Here is a 22,282-nt window from a genome sequence, read left to right on the forward strand (position 1 = left end):
ATAGGGTCCAACGAAGTCTTGGTCACCTTGGATTTCTTTCTGGACGCTCCCTTCTCTAACTCTCTCGTGCGCTTAATGCGGCCAGACGTCTCTTGAGGGCCCGCACCATGCTACTCTATGTCCTCCTTGTCGGTCTCAGGTGAAGGCAACCATGTGTTTTTGTCAAAGCCCTGCTCTACACCACCTGTCCATTTTCCTGTCTTCTTTCTTGTTTGTTTTTCCTGGGCCTTCTCAGTGGCCTCCTTCTTCCTCTTTTTGACCAGCTGTACCATCTTCAGCTTGGCCTCTTCCATCTTCTTTTTTGCGGCAGACTTGCTTCCACCCACTGCCAAGTACATGGTGGTGTGCCACTCTGCCAGCCATTTATCCAAGACTGCATTGATGGATTCATCTATGGCTAGGTATGACAAATCGTACCACTTCTACACAGGGTCCTTCCATGCCCTGATTGATATCTGATGGAAATCAGCTTTGAATTCGGCATAAATCTATAGTTTAGCATATACCGTGGGTGAAAATCATGGCTTGCGATTGATAGTCATCCTGATATTCATTTCCATCAAGATCCAAAAGATCTTGTTGCCCCGAACGCGCTTCGCATCCTTGGTCGCCCATAGCGAAGCGTACTTTGCTACTTCAGGAAGGTCTAGCGTGACCGAGGGGAATTGGCTCTCCTCTGGTAGCTCCCACGCTACGAGCACAATCTATAGCAAGAGCCACACATAGTGGAACGTCTTGCTTTACTCTTGCGCTTTGTAGCAGTTCACCAAGAACTCTCCACGAAGGTAGTATGACCAGTTAAACTGGACTCCTTCTACGCATTGTTGCACAAGCACGATGATAGGTGCTAGTACCTCATCAGCGTGACACTTCCGCATCACCTTCCATGCAAGGAAGTGCATTGCCACCTTCACAGTGGGGTCGCAAGCGCTGGAGATATCATACCCGCGTGACTTCTTTACCAGTTTGAACTTCTCTTTCGTTGACTTTTGCAAGTGCCAGCTTACCACCCCTGTATATGGCAAGCACGTTATGCGGTAAATCAACATATCAGTGATGGGTATTAGCTCCTATAGCCATAGACACCCATCATGCACCAAGCACATCAGCTTCTTGATGACTAAAACTATCATGGGGGTGCTGTTATAGTGCAACACCCAGAGTAGGTTGAGTAATCCTACCTTCTCTACTCCTCTGAGCCACTTCCATGGCTCCAGTGCAGTCATCCCCATATTGGTGTCTATGATGTGGCGCATCAACTGTTCGGTCGCCAGGAGCAGGAACTTCTCATGGTCGGCCAAGTCCCAATCTTCGAGCTTCAAAATCAGCACTCATACCAAATGTGGACCGTCAAAAGTGATTTCATATGGTAGAAGAGGGGTTTTCAGGGGAGTCTTACTTTCGTCAATGTCCATTGGGACCTTGGAATTAGGCTTGCTTGGAGGGACATTCTCCGACAACTGTGTAATAGGGTCCGTACCTTGGGATTCAACCTCCTCTATTTCCACTCCCACATCCTGATTGTCCATGGGGATGTCTTCGATATCCTCCTCTTCTACCTCTAGGTTTATATCCTTTCCTTTCTCCTAGGCAGTGGGCTTTGGTGGGTTTTGTCTTGGTGACGCGCACATCGGTATGGCAGGCTACTTGCCCTTCTTGTCTTTCATGGTTTCCTTGGTTGGGTTTGGCTTCGGTCTCAGCATTCTCGGGGATTTAGGGACCTCCGCCAATACTTTGGCTACTTCCGGGGTAGCTACTTTGCCCCCATATCAATTTCTTGCACATTCTCCTCCGGCTGTCACTCCTTCAGTGTTCATAGCTCCTGCGTGGGTCAACATGATGCTATTCACTAGTGCTTGTGTCTCTTTTGACAATTGTTCAAACGTCAGACTCGCTATCAGATCTTGAAAGAATTCACAGTTCATGTGCACTTGAAAGCTCAACAACTCAATTCTCAAAATGCCAAGTGTTTTTCATTGGACAACCACTTGTAATTTATAGGGCATTTTGAATTCAAATCTGACCGTTCCCCCCAAAATTGATTCATTAATGCCGAATTGGCAGCAATTTTTCAAGGATATAAGCCATAAATTCCGTCTTAAATGCCAACCGCCCACTCCATTTTCCCTCACTTCTGCCATCTTTTCATGAACAATGACTTTAACAGTCACTTTCCAGTCGACCTGCACGATTTCTCCTTGGGTAGCGCAGCTCCCTCCATGTTGCCGCGGACCCAGTGACACGTCCTCACTCTGCACCATCTTCCAATCACGCAGATCCCCGACCCGGGCATTGTAGTTTATAGTCCTATGCCTCCTTTCAGCTTCCTAGAGTGCTAAGGCTGTGCTACTTTCATTTAGTCACATGGTCGGACCACCAGTGTATGGATTCAAGCGACTGCCATTCACCTTTCTTGGGAAGGGTTCTCCATTTAACTTGACCAACTGTACTGCTCCTCCATTGGTAATCTCCTTAATAACATAAGGCCCTAACCAGTGCATCTTGAATTTTCTTGGAAATTTATCAAACTTACTATCATACAATAAAACCAGATCATTTACCTTAAATGTGCGCAACTTGATGTGTTGATCATGCCATGCCTTTTCTCGCTGCTTTTGGACCTGCTAGTGAAATCCAGCCAAAAATATTTCTTCTTCGGGCTCATCTAGTAGCGCGAGCCTCTCTTACAGGGCTTCACAATCCGTCATACCTATGAGCGCTGCTATGTGTAGACTAGGCAAAATGTATTCCATAGGCATTATGACTTCCACACCATAGACAAGCCTAAAAGTGGTTTGTCCCGCCAATTTCTTGCATGTCGTTTGATAAGCCCACAATACTGTAGGTATGCATAGGTCCCAATCACTTTGTTGAGAATTGAAAACCTTGGTCAATGCATTTTCAAGAACTTTGTTGAATGCCTCCACTGTCATGTTAGCCTGTGGGTGATACGGTGTGCTCTTCTGGTGATATACCTAAAATTTCTCTGTCAGTGCGCTGATCATCTCATTCATGAAGTGCGTACCATGATCACTCATCAAGATCCTTTGACATCCAAATTGCGCCAGTACATGCTCAAATAGGAACTTCACGGCCGTTGCACCTGTGCAATCCTTCACTAGCTACGCTTCTGCCCAATGAGTCAAATACTCCATCGCAATGATGATGTACCTTACTCCTATCTTCCCTTATGGCTGAAAGGGTCCTACAAAATCTATCGCTCACTTCTCAAAGGGTTGCAACATCATTTGTGGATTCAAAGGAATTTCATCCCTCTGTGATGGCCTACCCATTCTTTGACATACATCACATGCCTTGAAATATGCTTTTGAATCCTGATGAAGGGTTGGCCAACACAACCCTCCACGTAGAATCTTCTGCATTGTTGCTCTCCCTATATAATTTCCTCCCGTGGTGCCCCCATGAGCATCCGAAAGGATGTTGCTTTTCTCGAACTCAGGTACATATCGTCACAATATCTCATCAGTACCCCTTTGTATAGATGCCTAGCAATGACAGAGAAATCTTCTGCGTGCACCACTAATTCCTTCTTTTACTGGATAGTGTATCCTTCCAGTGCAGTTCATGTTGTTAGGAGGTGTATTATATCCTCAAAATTACCATCTGTGTCACGTACTGCAAATAGTTGCATGTTAGGCAATCCTTCTTCCAAGTTAGTAGGTTCCTCCCCTGTTTTGATGTGTGACTGATGGTCTGGTCTCATGTTCAATCATACTGGCTTCACAACAACTTCAAAATCGTACTCTTGGAACAATAAGAGCCATCTTTAGATTCACCCCCCCAACACAGGCTTATTGACCAGGTACTTTAGTGCGGACTGATCCATATACATCTTAAAATGGCCTCTTAGCAAGTAGTGCCGGTACTTCTAGAGCACATGCACCATAGCTAGCCCCTTGCGTTCAATGGTATAATAGTTCTTCTCTTCTTTGGATAATTTACGGCTTGTGAATGTGATAGGATTGTCCAAGCCTTCTCCGCCAGCCTGTGTTAGTACTGCTCCCAACGCTATACATGACACTTTAACATGTACATGAAACTCTTTCTTCTAGTCTGGGAAGACTAGAATTGGTGTGTTAACCATCTTTTATTTCAATATATCCAAGCTCTTCATACAGTCATCATTCTAGAAGAACATGACATCCTTCTTCAACAATTTTTCCAAATGCGCGGTGTTCTGGGCATAGCTTTTGATAAAATTTCTGTAATATCCTGTATGTCCCAGAGTAGCGTGTAGTTGTTTCACACTCCTTGGTGCTTCCAAGTTCAATATCACTACGATCTTCACGGGGTATACCATCAATCCTTGTCTACAAAACACATGCCCCAATAGGTTCCCAAAATGAACGCACAACATATACTTCTTGAGATTGAGTGTGATCTGGTATCTTCAACACGTACCTAGCATCAGGCACAAGCTTGCTACATGGCACTTAATGAGCCCAAATACATTATAGTCATCAAAATATACCTCTAGGAACTTATAAATAAATTCCTTGAATGCTGCAACAACCACGGGTGAAAAGATTGTAGGGGCATTCTTCAATCCAAACAGCATTACAATGTATTGAAAACAAACCCACTCAGTCGTGAAGGTTGTCTTGCTCCTATCCTCTAGCATGATTTTAATTTGGTGGTACCCATAGAACCCATCAGTGAAGGAATATTCTTATTTTCCACCTACATTGTCCAACACTTAATCCATGAATGGAGTCGGGAAAGGATCATGCACACAAGTGTCATTCAGTTTTCTGAGATCCACGCATATCCTTATCTCATCCTTTTTCTTCTTATCTTGCACCACCACTAGGCTTACCCAATTCGATTCTTCCACATGCTCAATGATGCCTACCATGAGCATCTTGTCTAGCTCTAAGCGGACTTCCTCCTTATATTTCGGATTGAGACAGTAAGGCCTTTGCTTAACTAGATTCGTGTCGGGCTTTAACGTGATCTTCATCATTCCTAGGACCCAGATTATTCCTTTCAGATCCATAAGCTTGGTAAGGAATAAGTCCTGGTATTCATGGAGCAATTTAGTAACCTTATCCACCGTCTCATCATCCCAGTAGTCTCCAATCTTTGCGAATTTGGGTTCTGCCTCCGTACGAATGTTCACTTGTTTCGTTTTCAACGACGCAATTATGTCAGGGTTCTCAATCTGCGGTCCTTGAACCTTTCAGTGGCCTTCTATTTCTGGAATGTTAATATTTCATGGATCCTCATCCTCTTCTTCAACAGTTACATGATAACATTCTAGTGCATGACTCAGCTGAGTAGCCCATTCAGGCTGAATCAGGTCTAAAGGATCCTGCGGTATCCTAAAGATTGTTGCTTTTAACTCTTGTAGTGCTTTATTAATACTGTCAAACCCGTCCTCAAAACTGAATGTCATCATGAATCCTTTGCATAGGATATTCCATTTGCCTGTCCCATGGTGGAGCTCTATTTCTATATACCAACTCATTGGGATAACATTTAGTGTATGACAGAATAGGTGCACCTACTCAGGTTGGGGCTTTTCTCCATAAGCCTGCGTCCATTTGGCTAGATGAGTGTGTGGATCGTTCTACCCATCATACTTATTTGTTAGTCGCATCTTAGGCTTCCCAAATTGTGTTCTCAACATCCTCCTACATTTGCGACAATCATCAAAGCTTCCCTTGTGCATACCCCACCATCTTGTGGGCATAATGCGCAGTGCCTAGTCCAAGGCCTGGAAGCACTGCTTTTCTGGTACCTACCTTTCAAATGCATCCAAAAGGATATCTACCTCATTCAAACCATCATAAGTAGGCAAATTTCTTACCTCTGATGACACACAGCACAACGATTAGGTCATCATGTTGAAATTCAACGTAGTTACTTCATGTAACCGATTTTGCCAACATTTTATTTCTTTGTCAGAGTTCGAACTGCAGGAACTCTCGTGATCCTAGGTAATTTGTACATCCATGGTGGGAATGACCCAATCTTGGTCTCATGCTATTATCTTATAGATATAGTCCAGGTCATCATCATTCTCATAATTGCGGACAAGTTCAGTATAGTGCGATCCTTCAACAGGATTGAGGGGTACTATTACGCGTAATGATTTCTTCTCAAAGATCATCTTTCACTTCTTCAGATTGATTACCCCATTCATATTGATAGCCTAGTCAATCCACAGGAGTGCGGAATAGGGATTGTTGTCATCCACTATCTCTGTTACTTCAAAATCAGCCAGCGCACTCGCTCCCTCAATATCCACAGTCACCCCTGCAGCCACCCCATGGGGATGATTTTCTGCTGATTCGCCATCCTTAGTTGAATCAGTGACCATTGCAGTGCAGGTCTCCCCATTCGCTCCCAAGTATATTTTGGTAGGACATTCGCATATAACCCCAGGTCCAAAATGACCTGATCCATTTCATATTCTCCTATCTGTACGGTCAGTCTCATCTCCTGTCCCATCCTTGTTTTATGCTTGCCAATCTTTTGTACTACGCATGGCTCACTTGGAGCGGTTTCAACACATCTATTAATGAGTTCTTGTAACCATTTCATAGCCTTACTGTCGCATAGTAGCTTCATACAGGTTTCTAGGAGAGTTGTGAGCATAGAGGGGTCCATCTCCGACTCAGGCTTATCCTTGCTTCCTAAGGTGGAGGCCTCAACGAAGCTCTTCTTAGCTTCCATGAAGGTTTCATGTGCGTGCTCCAAATCAAACTCAACCTCTTTTGCTGGGGCTTTGCGAACCCATGTACTATCTTTTGGCAGTTTCCCCTTGTCATCTCCTGTCACAATTCCACTTTTGAGCACTATATTTACGTTTGGATCTTCCTCGCGCGGCTCAGACCTCATCATCTATAGGTTCTGAGTAGGCAGAGGTGGTAGCGCCCCTTTGTCATGTATCCTAGCTATTAGTGTAGGACAGTCTTCTGTTTCATGATTAAATAGCGTGCAATACTTGCACGACGGACGCATTGGATTAGTGCAATCACGCGCATAGTGTCCTGGTCCTCCACAATTGTAGCAAATCAACTTTCCTTGACCTCTACCAGGTCCTCCTCCACCTCAGCCCCATTTGCGCCCCTGAAATCCTGTTCGTGCCATCCCTGCATTCTGGTCAAGGGGTCGTGTTTCGGCCTGAACCCTTTAGGCAGGATTTCTATCAATCATCAACTCATAGCTCCCGCAAGTACACTTATCATGTCCTACTGACCTACAAAATTTGTAGAACAACTGTTGCGATTCTTGTACATACTTCTGTAGCAAGTGATATTTATTTGTGGCATGTTTTCCGGCTACCTGACAAATAACGCACCATAATACAGGCCCTGCACTAGGTCCTGCTTGAGCTTCTGGCCTTAAAGGCACTGATCCTTCTCCTACAATGTAATTTGCAAAGACTGGGCAATTGCCTTTGTCATGACCCTGACTCTTGCATTTCAAGCACCATACCTCCTTGCGAACTCCTGGTCGAACCATCCTGTCCTACTTCAGACTTTGCATCTCAAGGCATAGATACTTCAACTGCTCGTGGATCTACTGAACCCCTAGATTAGGATCTTGAATCGGAGTCTCATGTAGTCTCATGGAAATCTCCATGTCCTCTGCCTGAGTTGTTATCTTTTGTTGCGACAATGCACTCCTTAAGTGTGGTAGTAGTGAAGCCACAAACCACTCGCAATGCTGTCCATCTATCAAATTCATGTTGGCTTCGCAGATTGTACATTTCAGCCTCTGATCTATTTCCCAAGGAATCTCGCATGGTTTCATTACGATCTCTTTGAATCTCACGATCGACTGCACCTCAAATTTAGGCCTACTAAATTCCGTATTTAGTGCTGCCTGGATGTCTGCTACTCTAGCATTCGGGTTATTGTTAGAGTACTTAATATACCAGTTAAGCGCGATATTGCAGAGAACTAACCAGTGTCGCCTTCTTTATATGATCATTTGTAACACCTTGAGCTTCCCATACAGCCCTCACAACGAACCAACATTGGTCCAGGTCCTCATTTCCCAAGCTTCTGAACAAAGGCAACTTCACTATATTTGCCATACTGAACCATAGTGGAGGTGGAGGTGGTATGGGCGAAGTTGGAGGTGAGGGTGGTGAAGTTGGGGGTGGTGTGGGCAGAGGTGGTATTCGTGGGAATCCTTGTCCTATTAACTGAATAGAACTTAATGGAGAAACCTTCGCTATCCCTTCTTCATCACTTCGCCGAGGTGAAATCAAGGGGTTATACTCCTGACAATTTTTTCCTTCGTTCCTGTAATTTTTTCCACTTCGCATAGTCTCAAACATCAAGGTAGCTGCATAACCCATTTTTCGCACAACAAAATTTTAAAAGTATTCAAATATTTTACATACTTACCTCGTGGTCTTTTGAAAAAACGTCGCTTCGCCTCGCTATAGTTGACTGAGGTGTTGATTGTGAATTCAGTCACAAATCCTCCTATGACACAATCGAGCCAATTATCGATAGTGTGGGCGTTCTTATCCTCCAATACTTCCAACCTTCGCACTAGCTCCGGGGTCCACACAATAGGACCATCAAGTTTCCACCTTCCTTGCTATCTGCTAGCTTCATGATCCAATCGTATAGCTCGATAGGGAAGAAGTAGAAAAATATCTCGTGGATCTCTGTATATAGGTATCTGCCCAACCAGTGTTCTTTTGTTAGTCGTAGGTTTATATTCTCTTGTGCCGCGAATTCGTGGATTTTTCTATCCAACCAATAACTAATCTCCTTCTTAGTTGGATTATAGTGATATGACATCACACATCTCTTATGTAGATTCTGGTCCCAACAACAGAACCATTTGTTTCCTTGAGGGGGCCTGACCCAGGTTTAACGTTAATTAGCCAAACAAATCCCTACACTACTGGCCCTTTCGGCATCAGCTTGTGGAGCATGGATTGAAGTCTCACCCGAAGCAGTATGGGGGGATTCTGGAACCAAGTTTTAGCACCCTGAGATGGTTGTGATTTCATTTGATTTCTTCTATCCCTGCCTTTGCACAAGTGATCTCGCTCTAGTGCTTGTAAGACAAACACTCTATTCCAACTTTCAATACCTTCGCGAAAGTATACGAGCAAATTTTGCGTAGCCCTAACTTGTGGCTCAGGTACTTTTGCACTGTTATGGTAGCGTGTTGTGCAAATTCCTCAATTACCCTAAGTGATTTTCTTATCTTGCCGAATATTTAAAGTTATCACCGCATAATCAGATATTCGTAATTGCGTTTAATTATTCAATGTAACTATATTCATTCGCGCATCATAGAAGCATAATAAATGAAATTCATACACAAAATATCCAAACCCATCAACAGAACAAATACACAAAAATTGCAGAATAAATCCTTTTATTAATATCTTCCAAGTATTATAGACTCTGTTCACCCTGTACACACAGCTGCAGGGGTCTGGGCACTCAACTGCGGACTTCTACCCTAGGCCTCTGCGCACTCAGCTGTAGAGCCTCTACCTACACTACAACCCAAGACTTAGACTTCTTTCTCTAAAGCTATGACTCTCTTACACGTTCAATGCCTCTAACTACTTAGATCTTATCTCTTTTTATACAATCCCATGGTGCACAGACCATGGGTAGATCTCTTACAACTGACTTTACTTTACAAAACTAAGGGAAAACTACCCTTTGTGACACATAACATCTTCGTGCTTCGCGACCACAAAATGTGGAGTCTTTACAATAATATTACAAAAATTGACTTAAACATGGGCTTTTAGCCCCAAAACTACCCTTGGGGGACCCCGCTCCCAACATAGTAGTTGTTCCACGTGAAGAAGTGGGTACTTATCACACAATACATGTTAGAAATACTCATTAAGAAGAGACACAACAAGGAATTGACACTAAGGTGTCGTAGCGGCTACAAACACCCTCCAAAAATTTTCCTTAAGCTTCATTTTGGAGCCTTCCTACCAACCATCCTCAACATCATGTCTTGCACCATCAAGCATATAGGCTTTAGTTGTTTCTCAGTGTCTTCTCAACCTATGCATATTAGTTTGCTTCACTCCAGTCAAAGGCTGTCTTCCCGGCCTTTGTGCTGGCCAAGTAGCTCCCCTAGAAAATTAGGCAATTATGGAGGGGAACCAACCTTCCCTCTAGAAATTGCGCAAATAATCTAGCGAGCCTACTGAGCTCAAAAGTTGTGCAAATCAGTTTTCCAGGCTTCCCTCAGGAAATTGCGCAATTATGGAGGGGAACAAAACTTCCCTCTAGCAACTATGAAAATCAGTCTGGCAACCTGCTGGGATCCAAAATTACGCAGAGCAGTCAGGCAATCTTCCTCCAAAAAACTACACAATTCATCCCAGGACAGCTGCTCAGCCCAGGAATTGTGTAATCTTGGGAGGTAGTCACCTGTTCCTCTAAGAAATTTCACAATCCCTAAAGGAAAAAAAACTCTTCTTAGCCCAGAAACTGTACAAATCCTTCTCCTAGGCTTGCAGACCACTGCATGTGCCTTCAGGTCGACCGGCCCCCTCTGGGAGTGAGCTATCCTAATTTGCATGCATGGGATGCTCTTCTCGAAATAGAAAAAGGAAACATGCAAAAGGAATCCCTAGGTCTAGGGAACTATTTTTAGCAGCTCAAGGTTACATGCAAAGATCATTTTAGAAACCTCCTGCCAAGTGTCACTTTTTCCTAGATTTGTGGCATGCACATAATAACCCCGATATTATCAAAACTCATCAATGAGACACTGCAAAGCTCATCCCTCACATCGACCTTTCATCTCTGACATCCCACATTGCATCTAGTATTCATCAGAAAATTCAGCTCAGTGGTTTTAGGGTAAGCTCACTTTTCATGTCTTGCACTGCGTTTCTGTCGCTTTTTGTGTTTCGCTGTGTGTGAGTGCCGCCTGCTTAATTTCAGTGAGCACTTAATGTCGTTTTGATGTATGTTAGCTTGTAGAAGCACCATTTCAGTTTTTGTTCACATCTCACTGCTCTCACATGCATGACACTATTTTTGCACCGACGGTCGCCATTGCGGTGACTCGCTTCACACACATGCATGCTTTCCCATTTTCTAAATCTTGCACTTACTATTTGCATGCATGATCTTTCACTCTTGTTTACACTCAGTTTCACCATGCATCCAGAATTCTCATGTTTTCAGTCACCGGTCAACGAGTCTGGGCTGCCTTAGCCAGGACTTTGCCTTACCTGGCTAGCATTGCACATTTTTGGAAGTGAAAGCTCTACCTTCCCTCCAAAAATTGTGCAAGTCTAGCCCAGCACTGACCACCAGGCTTGCATTGCGCAATTCTGGGAGGCAATGCCTTGCTGGCCCCAGAAACTACACAATGCAGTTGGCTGGTTTGATTGTCACTGCTGACTCAAATTGCACATTGCACGATTTTAGTCCTTAGCAGGCCAGGATGGACCGTGAATTGCACAGATCCAATAGTCAGTCAGCCTCCCCATAGCCCGGACTGTGCCTTGCATAGTTTTGGCAGTCAATCTCCCAGCCTCCCAGTGAAAATTTCGCAATCTTCACGAACAATCACACAAGTATGTTGCATGCCATTCCTTCAGTTTGTTTTGGTTTTCAACTGACATATTACTTGTCATGAGAGTTGCTATGTCTCCAAGTATTACAAGTGTTCGTCTCCTTCTCAGTAGCACAAGTACAATGGTTTCCAGAAGAACAGAGTCAACGACACGGTTCAGAGAAAAACTGGGGATGCAGTCGATCAAGTGTCTATGAACTTGCTTATCTATGAAGACATCAAGTTGTTCATGGATAAGGATATCAAGATGAAATGGCAACAACATCGTAGCAAGCATCACCATTAGCAGCAACAGACGGTAGCACACCTACATGTGACGAATGCAAGAGGAAGGTTGTCGACAGCAAAGAGGCAGAACAAAGTTGCAAGCTCAAGCATATCCACTTGTGATGAAAGCAACTTTGGAGACTGAGGCTATGAGGTGACGAAGCGGCAAGAGGATCACGCGAAGGAAAAGATAGAGAAACATAGAAGAAGTTTTAGGTGCTCAAGTGGCAAATCAAGGAAGAAAAGGAGTTGCATAGACAAGAGAAGGAGTTGGAGGGAGAATAGATACAACAAGAGGCACAACATACACAAACCAATGAAACTATGCCCATACAGGTTATGGACCCATCCAGCAGCTGGCATAGAGAAGACAGGGTCAGCAGTGTTGTCGATCGCATGCAAGGGTATTCAAGAGCATGGATGTCATTGTGCACACGCATGCGATCCCACCCATTTGGCACACTCACCGAGGCAAAGTCAAGAAGCAAGTACGACTGGAGCTGAACATGTATTTTGACAAGTTGATGCACACGGTCACCAGCACACACTCGGAGATCAACACAGAAACTATTCATTAGTATGTTTCTGGTCTAGCTACACTCAAAACGATGACACACATGTTGTCAGATGAGTTGGACAAAGGAGCCATATCATTGTACCCGAATGCAATGGAGGCAAGAGTTCGGTTTCAGTAGGATGTCACCATTGAGTGCACGGACACCATCACAGATGACCAAGCTTGGCATTAGTTCGCTACAGTCGACCATCACAAGGATGTTGAAGAGTTGGTCTTACCACAATAGTCCGAGTGTCAGTGATGTCTTGCATGGCTTGCTCAAGCCATTTTGTCTCACATGGGTACATGTGAAGATTGTATGTAACGTCTTGTCAAGTGGAAGTTCAAGTGTCGATAGTTGAATGTAACAATCATAGAGTAGTTGAAGAGTCATGAGGGTAGATGAATGGTCACAAAGGGGAATGTCAAGGGTCACCCCACCCTTTGCTATAAATAGTCCCTCATAACTCATTGTATAGGCTTTTGGTTAGCGAAGCTTCCGATAGGAGTATCTTAGAGAAAGCTTGGAGAGTATTATAATGAGCCTTAGCTTCTCCATTGTGAAGAGCTAGTATATCTCTTTGGAGGAGCAGGTTGCAGTGACTGTAACATTCCACTATTGGAACTAGTGGTTGGTCATGGTTGTATTGTATGATTGGAACTTTTGCTTCTTAATATAACAAAGCCAACACGTTTCTTGCATATGTCATATTGTATTTCAACTATCTTGTTTACTCTAAATGATATATGTATCTTTTTTCTTACACATATGTGTATAGAATCTTTTTGTATATGTATGTATCAATATTACTGAAATGTGCTTTTGGTTTAACCATCAATTTGGATTGCTAGCTTACTTGCCTTCCAGTTTGTGATGCATCTTTTCTCATGTGTTCCCTTCTTAACTCCGTGTTTTCACAGGTTTCCAAGGGGTGCACTCACCTCACCCTGTGTGTGTTAGAACCACTCATGCACCTTCCTTGAATTGTTGCATATGTCACACCCTTGCTACCAATAGGGACATATTACTGGCCTTTGCACGTAACCGCGGTCAAGGCGATACCGTATGACCCACTATTGGGACTCTTACACCAAATGGTCTGAGGTTTAGTTGGGAATTCTTACCGGGGAGATCCCTTGACATGTTGGCAGGTCCAACACTGTCAACATTTTGATGCTAGAAGGAGGGCTAGATGACAAGTTGTGTCCTCTCATCCTGCTTTGAACCTTTGCACATCTATCATGGATTCCGTCATACTGATCCTACACGATGTTTTTGCATGTTGAACCTCTCGACATCACAAGGGAGTTTTTTTATCTCTTGTCTGAATTCACGTATGGTGGTGAAGGCGAAGTGGCCTGGCCCGTGTTCTTACAAGACTTATTTTCGATGCTTGACAAGGAAAATGAGTGTTATGATGAAGAGTCCAACTTGCTGCTTTCATACACACTTCGTGAATCCCCACAACGGTGGTGCTGTAGTCTACTAGCTGGAAGTGTGCACTCACTTGAGTAGTTCTGTGATATAATTGAATCTACTTTGCATCATTTTGATCCAGAACCTCTTGACCAAAAAATGTTACAACAACGGAATGCCCCGCATGAATTGCCTATGGATTCTTGGTAGCGCTTTTGTGATTTGCAGTTTGAAGCTCCGAAAAGCTAGATGAATTTTCCTTATCTTTGGGATAGATTTGAATACTTTCTTAAAAAATCAGTCAATCCCAAGAAGAAGTTCAAGCCCAAGCCCCGCTTAGCATACTTTGGTGATGGAGTTGTGCAATCACAGACAGAAACGGTCACTATTACAAGTGACTGTCCACTATCCCCTCATCAAACAGATCCACCACCGTAGAGTGATGTGGGAGAACATGAACACACATTTGTTCAACTGTCATACTCTCCCAACATCACTTCGTTCAAATTCTGTGCAAACCTGATTGCAAATATCATGGGTTATCACATGTATTTTGTACCTCATACTCCGTCTTCGTATTTTGATCATCCTCCAGATTGCACTGTCTTGTGTTCTCCCATTTCAGACTCTACACTTGTTTTAAACAAGGATTGATCTATCAACAGAGTTGGTGTTGCACAACCAACATGTGCTCACATTCATGAAGAGTATGATTTGGAGCTTGAACATCCACCCATAGCTGAGGACCATCCCTGTCTATCCATATGTTCCCCATTCTTTCCTGACATCCTTGATGGTCCTGGCATACCTAATTTTTCTTGTGTATCTCTGTCCACGGATGCACCCATTGTTGATCATTCGCAGGACACACTGTATGTCAACCCATAATTTGACAACGAAGAGGACATTCATTAATTGAAAATCCACTTTATTTTCAATCTATTTTTTCTGGACACACAGAGGGTGAACATTCTTACTTCTCATCTACCACTTTGTGTGATTCATAAAACCATGAGGATGTTGACAAACATCCTAAATTTTCTGATCTTGATTGTTGTGATCTCTCTACTTCTTCATCTGATCACGATATTGATACAACTATTGTTAATCTATCTAAGACATTGTTCTGCGATGATTTATCTGTCGATGAAGTCAAAAACCTGCAGAAATTTGAGGCACTTCAGCCCGAGATGATGGTTATGTCAGGTCCTTGCTGTCCTGAGGTTGGTTTCACTTCCAACCAGGAAATTGTTCAAATGCATGAGGCTCCTCATCACTCATCTGTATGCATTGAAGATCAATCACACACACATATTTTATTTCCTCCACTCGAACTACACGATCCCATCGCTCTTGAATTATATGAATCTTACAAAAAAAGCATGTGTGTGGGACACAAGCTATATTTGTTTCTTTCATTTCCTTGCATGTCAATGTCAAGAGTGTGTGTTTGTTCAACATGTAGGTTTTAACACCATACAGAAATTACCTGCATATGAATTCTAAAACACCGAAAATAAACAATGCAAAAGCATAATTGTTGGATTATGGGGGCCTGACCCAGGTTCAGAGTTATTTAGCCAAACAAATCCCTACACTATTGGCCTATTCGACATCAGCCTATGGAGTGCAGACTGAAGTCTCACCTGAAGCAGTATGGGGGGATGAGAGAACCAAGTTTCTACACCCTTGAGATGTTTGTGGTGTCGATTTAGTCCAACTGTGCCTACCTTCACACAGGTTACTTCGTGCCCTGTTCTAACCTTCAATACCCTCACGATATGTTATAATTGTCTTTCACGTAGCCCTAACCAGGGGTTGGGATGCTTTCACGCTGCTATGGCAGCGACCTGTGCTATTTCCCCAAATTACACTGTGAATCTTACTTATCTTCTTACAGATGTTAGTTAACTTCGCGAAAACAGATATTATATCTCACTTTCACTTAATCAACACGGTCATTTATATTTGCGCATCATATAAACAGCTTTCACTTAATCAACACGGTCATTTATATTTGCGCATCATATAAACAGTAGAAGTGCAATTTATTCCCAATATATTCAAGGCATAAAACAGGAAATAAATACACAGAATTGATATGAAACTTCTCCTTATTAATACTTCTGACTGTTACAGACTCGACTCGCCCTGCGCACTCAATTGTGGATTACTAGGCCTCTGCGCACTTAGCTGCAGAGCCTTCTCCTACTCTACGAACCAAAACTGAACTTTACTCCAAAGATATGACTCAACTCTTCATCCTTCTCCTGATGTCTTAACTACTTAGAGCCTCACTTTATTTATACAATCCCATGGTCCGCGGACCATGGGTAGATCTCTACAACCAACATTATATTAAAAAAATTAAGGGTGGACAACCCTATGACTCTTTTACGAGCTACGCACTCCGCACCCACAAAATGTGGAGTCTTTACATTGGAGTTACAATTTTTGACCAAAATCTAGGCTCTAAGCCCCAAAACGTCTCTTGGGGGATCCCATACCCAACAATAGCACATAAAACATGTATACACAAAGATTTTCCCTTGAATCCCAAAACTAGGACTACCAGCTTGATTTTTCATTATGTTCCTTTCAATGTTACAATACATATTTATACATGCTAAATCATCCAATACCATGGACCGAAAACCATCGCGTCTAAAACCATGTGCGAAAACCATGCACAAAACCATAGGTAGGTCCACCCAACCTAATATAGGGTCCAATTTTTTTTTTCCCTGTGGCGCTTCCCCGGACCCCATATAGGGGGGCTAACTGCTCCCCTCAAACCCCCCGTACAGGGCGGGATACTTGCCCCCCTGTGACCCCCCCCGCTGTGCAGTCAACGCAACGAACAGGCGGCTCCGCCCCTCCTCTACCCCCCCCCCCCTTGTAAACTACGTTGGCTAGTCATGGAAAGAATATAACACAACCCAACATTCTCCCACTTGTTGTTTTCTTTCCACAGGGGGCCACAGGAGAGCTTAGTAATTTATCTAGCCTTGAAATGGCCATTGTTTCTCTACAACAAGAGAACTTCTCAGAGCTCACATATTTTTTTAATGCATCTGCAGTATTCTTCAAAGTGTTCACCTTTACCAACAACACCTTTTTGTCTTCTATCATATCCCTCACAAAGTGATACTGAACATCAATGTGCTTTGTCTTTGAATGATAAGCAGGGTTCTTTGCCAAGAAAATTACTCTTTGTCTGTCACAATCTATCCTTATAGCTCCATATACTAACCCCATACTTGAACACAATCTATGCAACCAAACTGCTTCCTTTCTTGCATGAGTGGCTGCCATGTATTCTGCCTCTATAGTTGATAATGCCACTACATATTGTTTCTTACTCATCTAGTTGACTGCACCTCCAAATAGGTTAAACACTTATCCACTTGTAGATCTTCTCTGATCCAGATCTCCAGCCCAGTCTGCATCAACAAAGCCACAGATATTCAAAACTTTGTCCAATCTTGGCCTTCCTTGGTAGCACAAACCATAATCACTAGTGCCACACAAATACCTAAAAACCCACTTCACTGTGTCTAATGCTCCTTTCTTGGTTTTGACATAAACCTACCCAATACTCCCACTACATGTGCAATGCCTGGTCTAGTACAGACCATTGTATACATCAGGCTACTGACTGCACTTGCATATGGAACATGGGACATGTCCTCTTCCTCTTCTTGTGTCTTGGGACACTATTCAACAGATAACTTTACCTACATGAATAGGAACCTTCACCAGTTTACTATCCTGCATATTAAACCTTTGCAGTATTGTCTCAACATACTTCCTCTGGTTTAACCAGAGCTTCCTCTTTGCCCGATCTCTTTTAAGTTCCATGCCCAAAATATAGTTTACAACACCAAGATCTTCCATGTCGAAATTGGAGGACAATTGGGTCTTCAAATCTTGGATAATTTCTTTGTCATTTCCAACCAACAACATATCATCCACATACAAGACCAGATAAATAACACAGTCACCTATTAGTTTAAAATACACATAGTGATTTGCTTTGCTTTTGGTGAAGCCAAGTCCCCGTATAAATGTATCAAATTTCTGATACCACATCCTTGGTGACTATTTTAACACATACAAAGACTTCTTTAACTTGCATACTAATTCTTCTTACCCTTCACTGCAAAACCCTCAGGTTGCTTCGTGTAGATCTCCTCTTCCAGATCCTCGTGAACATGGAAAATTTTAGGGGCGAATTTTTGCCCTTGGGCTAAATTAAGGGGTTTTATATTTTTATTGGGCGAATATTTTGTATCATAGTACATTGTTAAAAATCGCCTCAAATTTATTTTATAAAAAAATAGGTATGGAGGTTAGCCCACCTTATTTTAAGGGAGAGGGTAAAAAAAGTAAATTTAGCCCTTGAAATTAGGAGTTGCAATCTTCCATTCGCCCTCATTTTCAAGAAAATGTATTTATGATAGTTATAAATAAAAATATAAATACAGTGGAGGTATGGTAAATAAATAAAAGCTCTTTTTATACTTACTCCAAAGGTATGGTAAATAAATAAAAATACAAATAAACTAGAGGTATGGTAAATAAATAAAACCTCTTTTTATATTTAGTCCATAACCCTCTTTCTATTTAAGAAGGCTCAAAAACGAGGTTTCATTTAAGTGAATCCTATGGGCCAAATACCACATTTATAGAAGAGGTATGGTAAATTAATAAAAATATAAATAAACAAGAGGTATGGTAAATAAATAAAACATTTTTTTATATTTACTCCATATGTCACCTTATATTTATGAACACGCAAGCGTGTAAATAAATAAAAATATAAATAAAGTGGAGGTATGATAAATAAATAAAACCTCTTTTTATACTTCAAAGGTATGGTAAATAAATAAAAATATAAATAAACTATAGGTATGGTAAATAAATAAAACCTCTTTCTATATTTAGTCCATAACCCTCTTTCTATTTAAGAAGGCTCAAAAAAGAGGTTTTATTTAAGTGAATCCTATGGGCCAAATACCATATTTATAAAAGAGGTATGGTAAATTAATAAAAATATAAATAAACGAGAGGTATGGTAAATAAATAAAACATTTTTTATATTTACTCCATAAGCCACCTTATATTTACGAACAATAAAAAAATGTGTTATATTTAGGTGAAGCCTATGGGCCAAATACCATGGGCCAAATTATTATTAATACCATGCAAAAAAACATTATTAACCCTAATATTAGTATTAATAAAAATAAAGATGGCACATGGTATTGACCCATGGTATTCACATGGAATGTAGCCTATTTAAATGGGGCAATTAAACTAGCATAGATCCATCTTTATTCTGGATCAAATATCGTGATATGAAAACTAACATAGAGTGAAAAAATATTTGATCCCTCTCAGGGCTTGGTAGATCAAGAGTAAAAATGGATCTTGCAATTTAATGTCACTTAAACATTTTAACTTGTTTAAAATAAAAAAATAAAATAAAAATCAATTATTAATTTTATTAATTTTTATAAATTACTAATAGTAGTTTTTAAGCTCCATGTTTATGATAACCCATGGTAATACCATGGTATTCATGTGAGCATAGACTATGTAAAGGGGAAATTCTATTAGCTTAGATCCATCTTAATTCCGGGTCTACCAAGTGTTGGGAGGGATAAATAGATTTCATCCCTCTAAGAGTGGTAGATGTGGAGTTAAGATGGATATAGGTTGGTTTTTATGATAATGAAGATATTAAATAGACTTAGGAAATTATATTGTAAAAAAAATCTTAAAGTGAATGGTTAAAGCTACATTTAGTCACTTCACAAAATTTAGTAAAAAATACTGATATCTCCATTAATATTGGTTTTTCTGTTTTAACAAAAAAAATTCAAAACAATGAGATATTAACTCTTTCCGCATCACCCTCGCAAAAGATAGATAGTTGTTGCCAGATTTCCCACCATTTTTCAAACATTCTCAATATGATATCTTCATGAAAAAGTTAAGGTACTGATCTTGGATTAGTTGTTTGAAAAATATGCTGGTTTGTACAACCTTTCATCTTCTCTGCTATTCTTAGTTTGTCGTAATTATCTGTAGGGGTTGGGTCACTGCACCATATTTTCCTAAAAGGCAGAGATTGTGCACCAAAAAGGAAATTAATCAACATGTTACAATGCTGTTAAAAATGGTATGAAGGTAAGGGTTAGCAGAGTAGAAGGCTAGTTTGCGATGAAAGGAAGTTGGTTGATGGTCCAAGATGCAGATATTTGTAAAAACATTGACTGGTAAGACAATAACACTAGAGGTTGAAGCCTCTGATACGATCGACAATGTGAAGGCTAAGATCCAAGACAAGGAGAGTATTCCGCCTGACCAGTAGTGCTTGATATTTGCGGGAAAGCAGCTGGAAGATGGCCGGACACTGGTCGACTACAACATTCAAAAGGAATCGACCCTGCGTCTAGTCCTCCGACTGAGGGGAGGTGCCAAGAAGTGAAAGAAGAAGACCTATACGAAGCCCAAGAAGCTCAAGCACAAGAAGAAGAAGATCAAGCTCACTGTTTTGCAGTATTACAAGGTTGACAACTCGGGCAAGGTAAGGAGTGCCCTAACCAGGAGTGTGGGGCAGGAACCTTCATGGCCAATCATTTTGACAGGCATTACTGTGGCAAGTTGGGGCTTACATATGTCTACCAGAAAGGTGATGAATAATTTTTAGGGTTATTAGGGTTTATGGGCTTTTTAGATGGAGGGCGAAAACATTTAATTTTTCAATGTTTGAGATCAGTATTCTTGCTAGTCTGAGAAATATTGTTTCTCTATTTTTTTAATCTTATTTATCATGTAAATGTGAGTAAGCACTTTAAACTAAAAAAAAAAAATGGTATGAAGGTAGTGAATTATGCTAATAAGAAATTTAGATTAGGAGAGATGTAATTAAATTTTATTATTTAATTGAAGATTTCCAATTAAAATAATAATAAATCTACATTTATATATTTATATATTGATTTGAAGGCTTCTGAAAATGGTCACTTCTTTCCATTAGATCCCCATTAGGCCTTTGGGATACCTACTAATTCATTATATTATATAGTTGGGGCTTGATACTTGTTGGCGTGTTGGGGTAAACAAACTTGATGTGTTTTTTTTTTTTTATCACGCAGTTGGATTCTATGGAATAAGAAAGAAATTTGATAGCTTGGAAAAAGTGGTAGCTTCACAAAAGTGGTAGAGAAAACATTAATCTCTCCTACCATGACAAACATGGCCACTAAAACTTGCAACATTGTTTGTAGGAAGTGAAAATTATGTTTCTTTTTTCCAAACATGTATGTTAGTATATTACAGTTTAATGAATATGTTTTATTATTATCATATATGGTTTCATACTTTAACAAAAAATTCGCCAAGACTTCACAATGTTTTATTATTCAGTGAAAGATTTTCCAAGATCTTACAAGATTTTATAATTCAGTGAAAGATTCGCCATGACTTTACAAGATAATATAATCCGGTGAGAGATTCTCCTCCCATTTTTCCTATGTATCATGGGGATTCACCCATTTATTATACATATAAATTTATGGTGGTTCTTAAAATTTTCCTTTCCCGTGAAGAAATGTTGTCTTCACATCCATCTGTTCTAACTCAAAATCAAAATTAGCAACACCAGATAGAAGTAATCTAATAGAAGCTACCTTGGCAATAGGAGAAAAAATATCACCAAAATCAATTCCCAGCACATAGGAATAACCTTTTTCTACCAACCGTTTGTATTTCTCCACCTTTCCTTCTGCATTTGTCTTCTTCTTGAACACCCATTTGCTGCCAATGGGTTTCCTTCCAGCCGACAACTCCACCAGATCCCAAGCCTATTTTTTGTGCAAAGATGCCATTTCATCAACCATGACCTCTTTCTAGAGTTTTCCATCCTCTAAATCTATTGCTTCCTTCAAAGTTCTGGGACCATCATTAGTAATAGATAAAAAAAAATTGAACAGAAAGCAGATGGACTATAACTTTCTGGCTTCCTTCTTTCTCGAACTGATCTTCTCACATCTGGAATTTGTGGCTCTTCATCTTTTGATTCCTCCTTTGCTGTAGATTCTGATTCTTCCTCCTTTAGTTCAACCTCTATCTTCTCAAGTTCCTTTGATGGGACTTCATGTTTAATAACATCTTTCACCTCTCTAAACACCACATCTCGGCTGTACACAACCTTCCTTGTTACTGGGTTCCAAAGCTTATAACCATCTAAACCATCCTTATACCCAATAAAGATGCACTTTTCAGATTTACTATCCAACTTGGTTCTTTTCTCCTTTGGAACATGTACATATGCATCACATCCAAATATCCTCAGATGTGAAAGAGAGGATTTCTTACCAATCCATACCTCTTGTGGAGTCTTATCCTCCAACGCTGATGAAGGTGATTTGTTGACCAGGTAACATGTTGTCTCCACCACCTTTTCC

The 22,282-nt window shown here is 41.1% G+C and overlaps 1 pseudogene; it reads left to right on the forward strand.

The window, feature by feature from the left end:
* The first annotated feature begins 20,007 nt into the window (after positions 1-20,007).
* Positions 20,008-20,536, forward strand: LOC149167643 (ubiquitin-ribosomal protein eS31 fusion protein-like; annotated as a pseudogene).
* The last annotated feature ends 1,746 nt before the right edge of the window (positions 20,537-22,282 follow it).

The sequence above is a fragment of the Pinus tabuliformis genome, chromosome 5_1 (genome assembly GCF_031772625.1).
Source record: "Pinus tabuliformis cultivar Carrire ecotype Pingquan chromosome 5_1, CPIR1, whole genome shotgun sequence".
In the NCBI taxonomy this organism is placed as follows: domain Eukaryota; kingdom Viridiplantae; phylum Streptophyta; class Pinopsida; order Pinales; family Pinaceae; genus Pinus; species Pinus tabuliformis.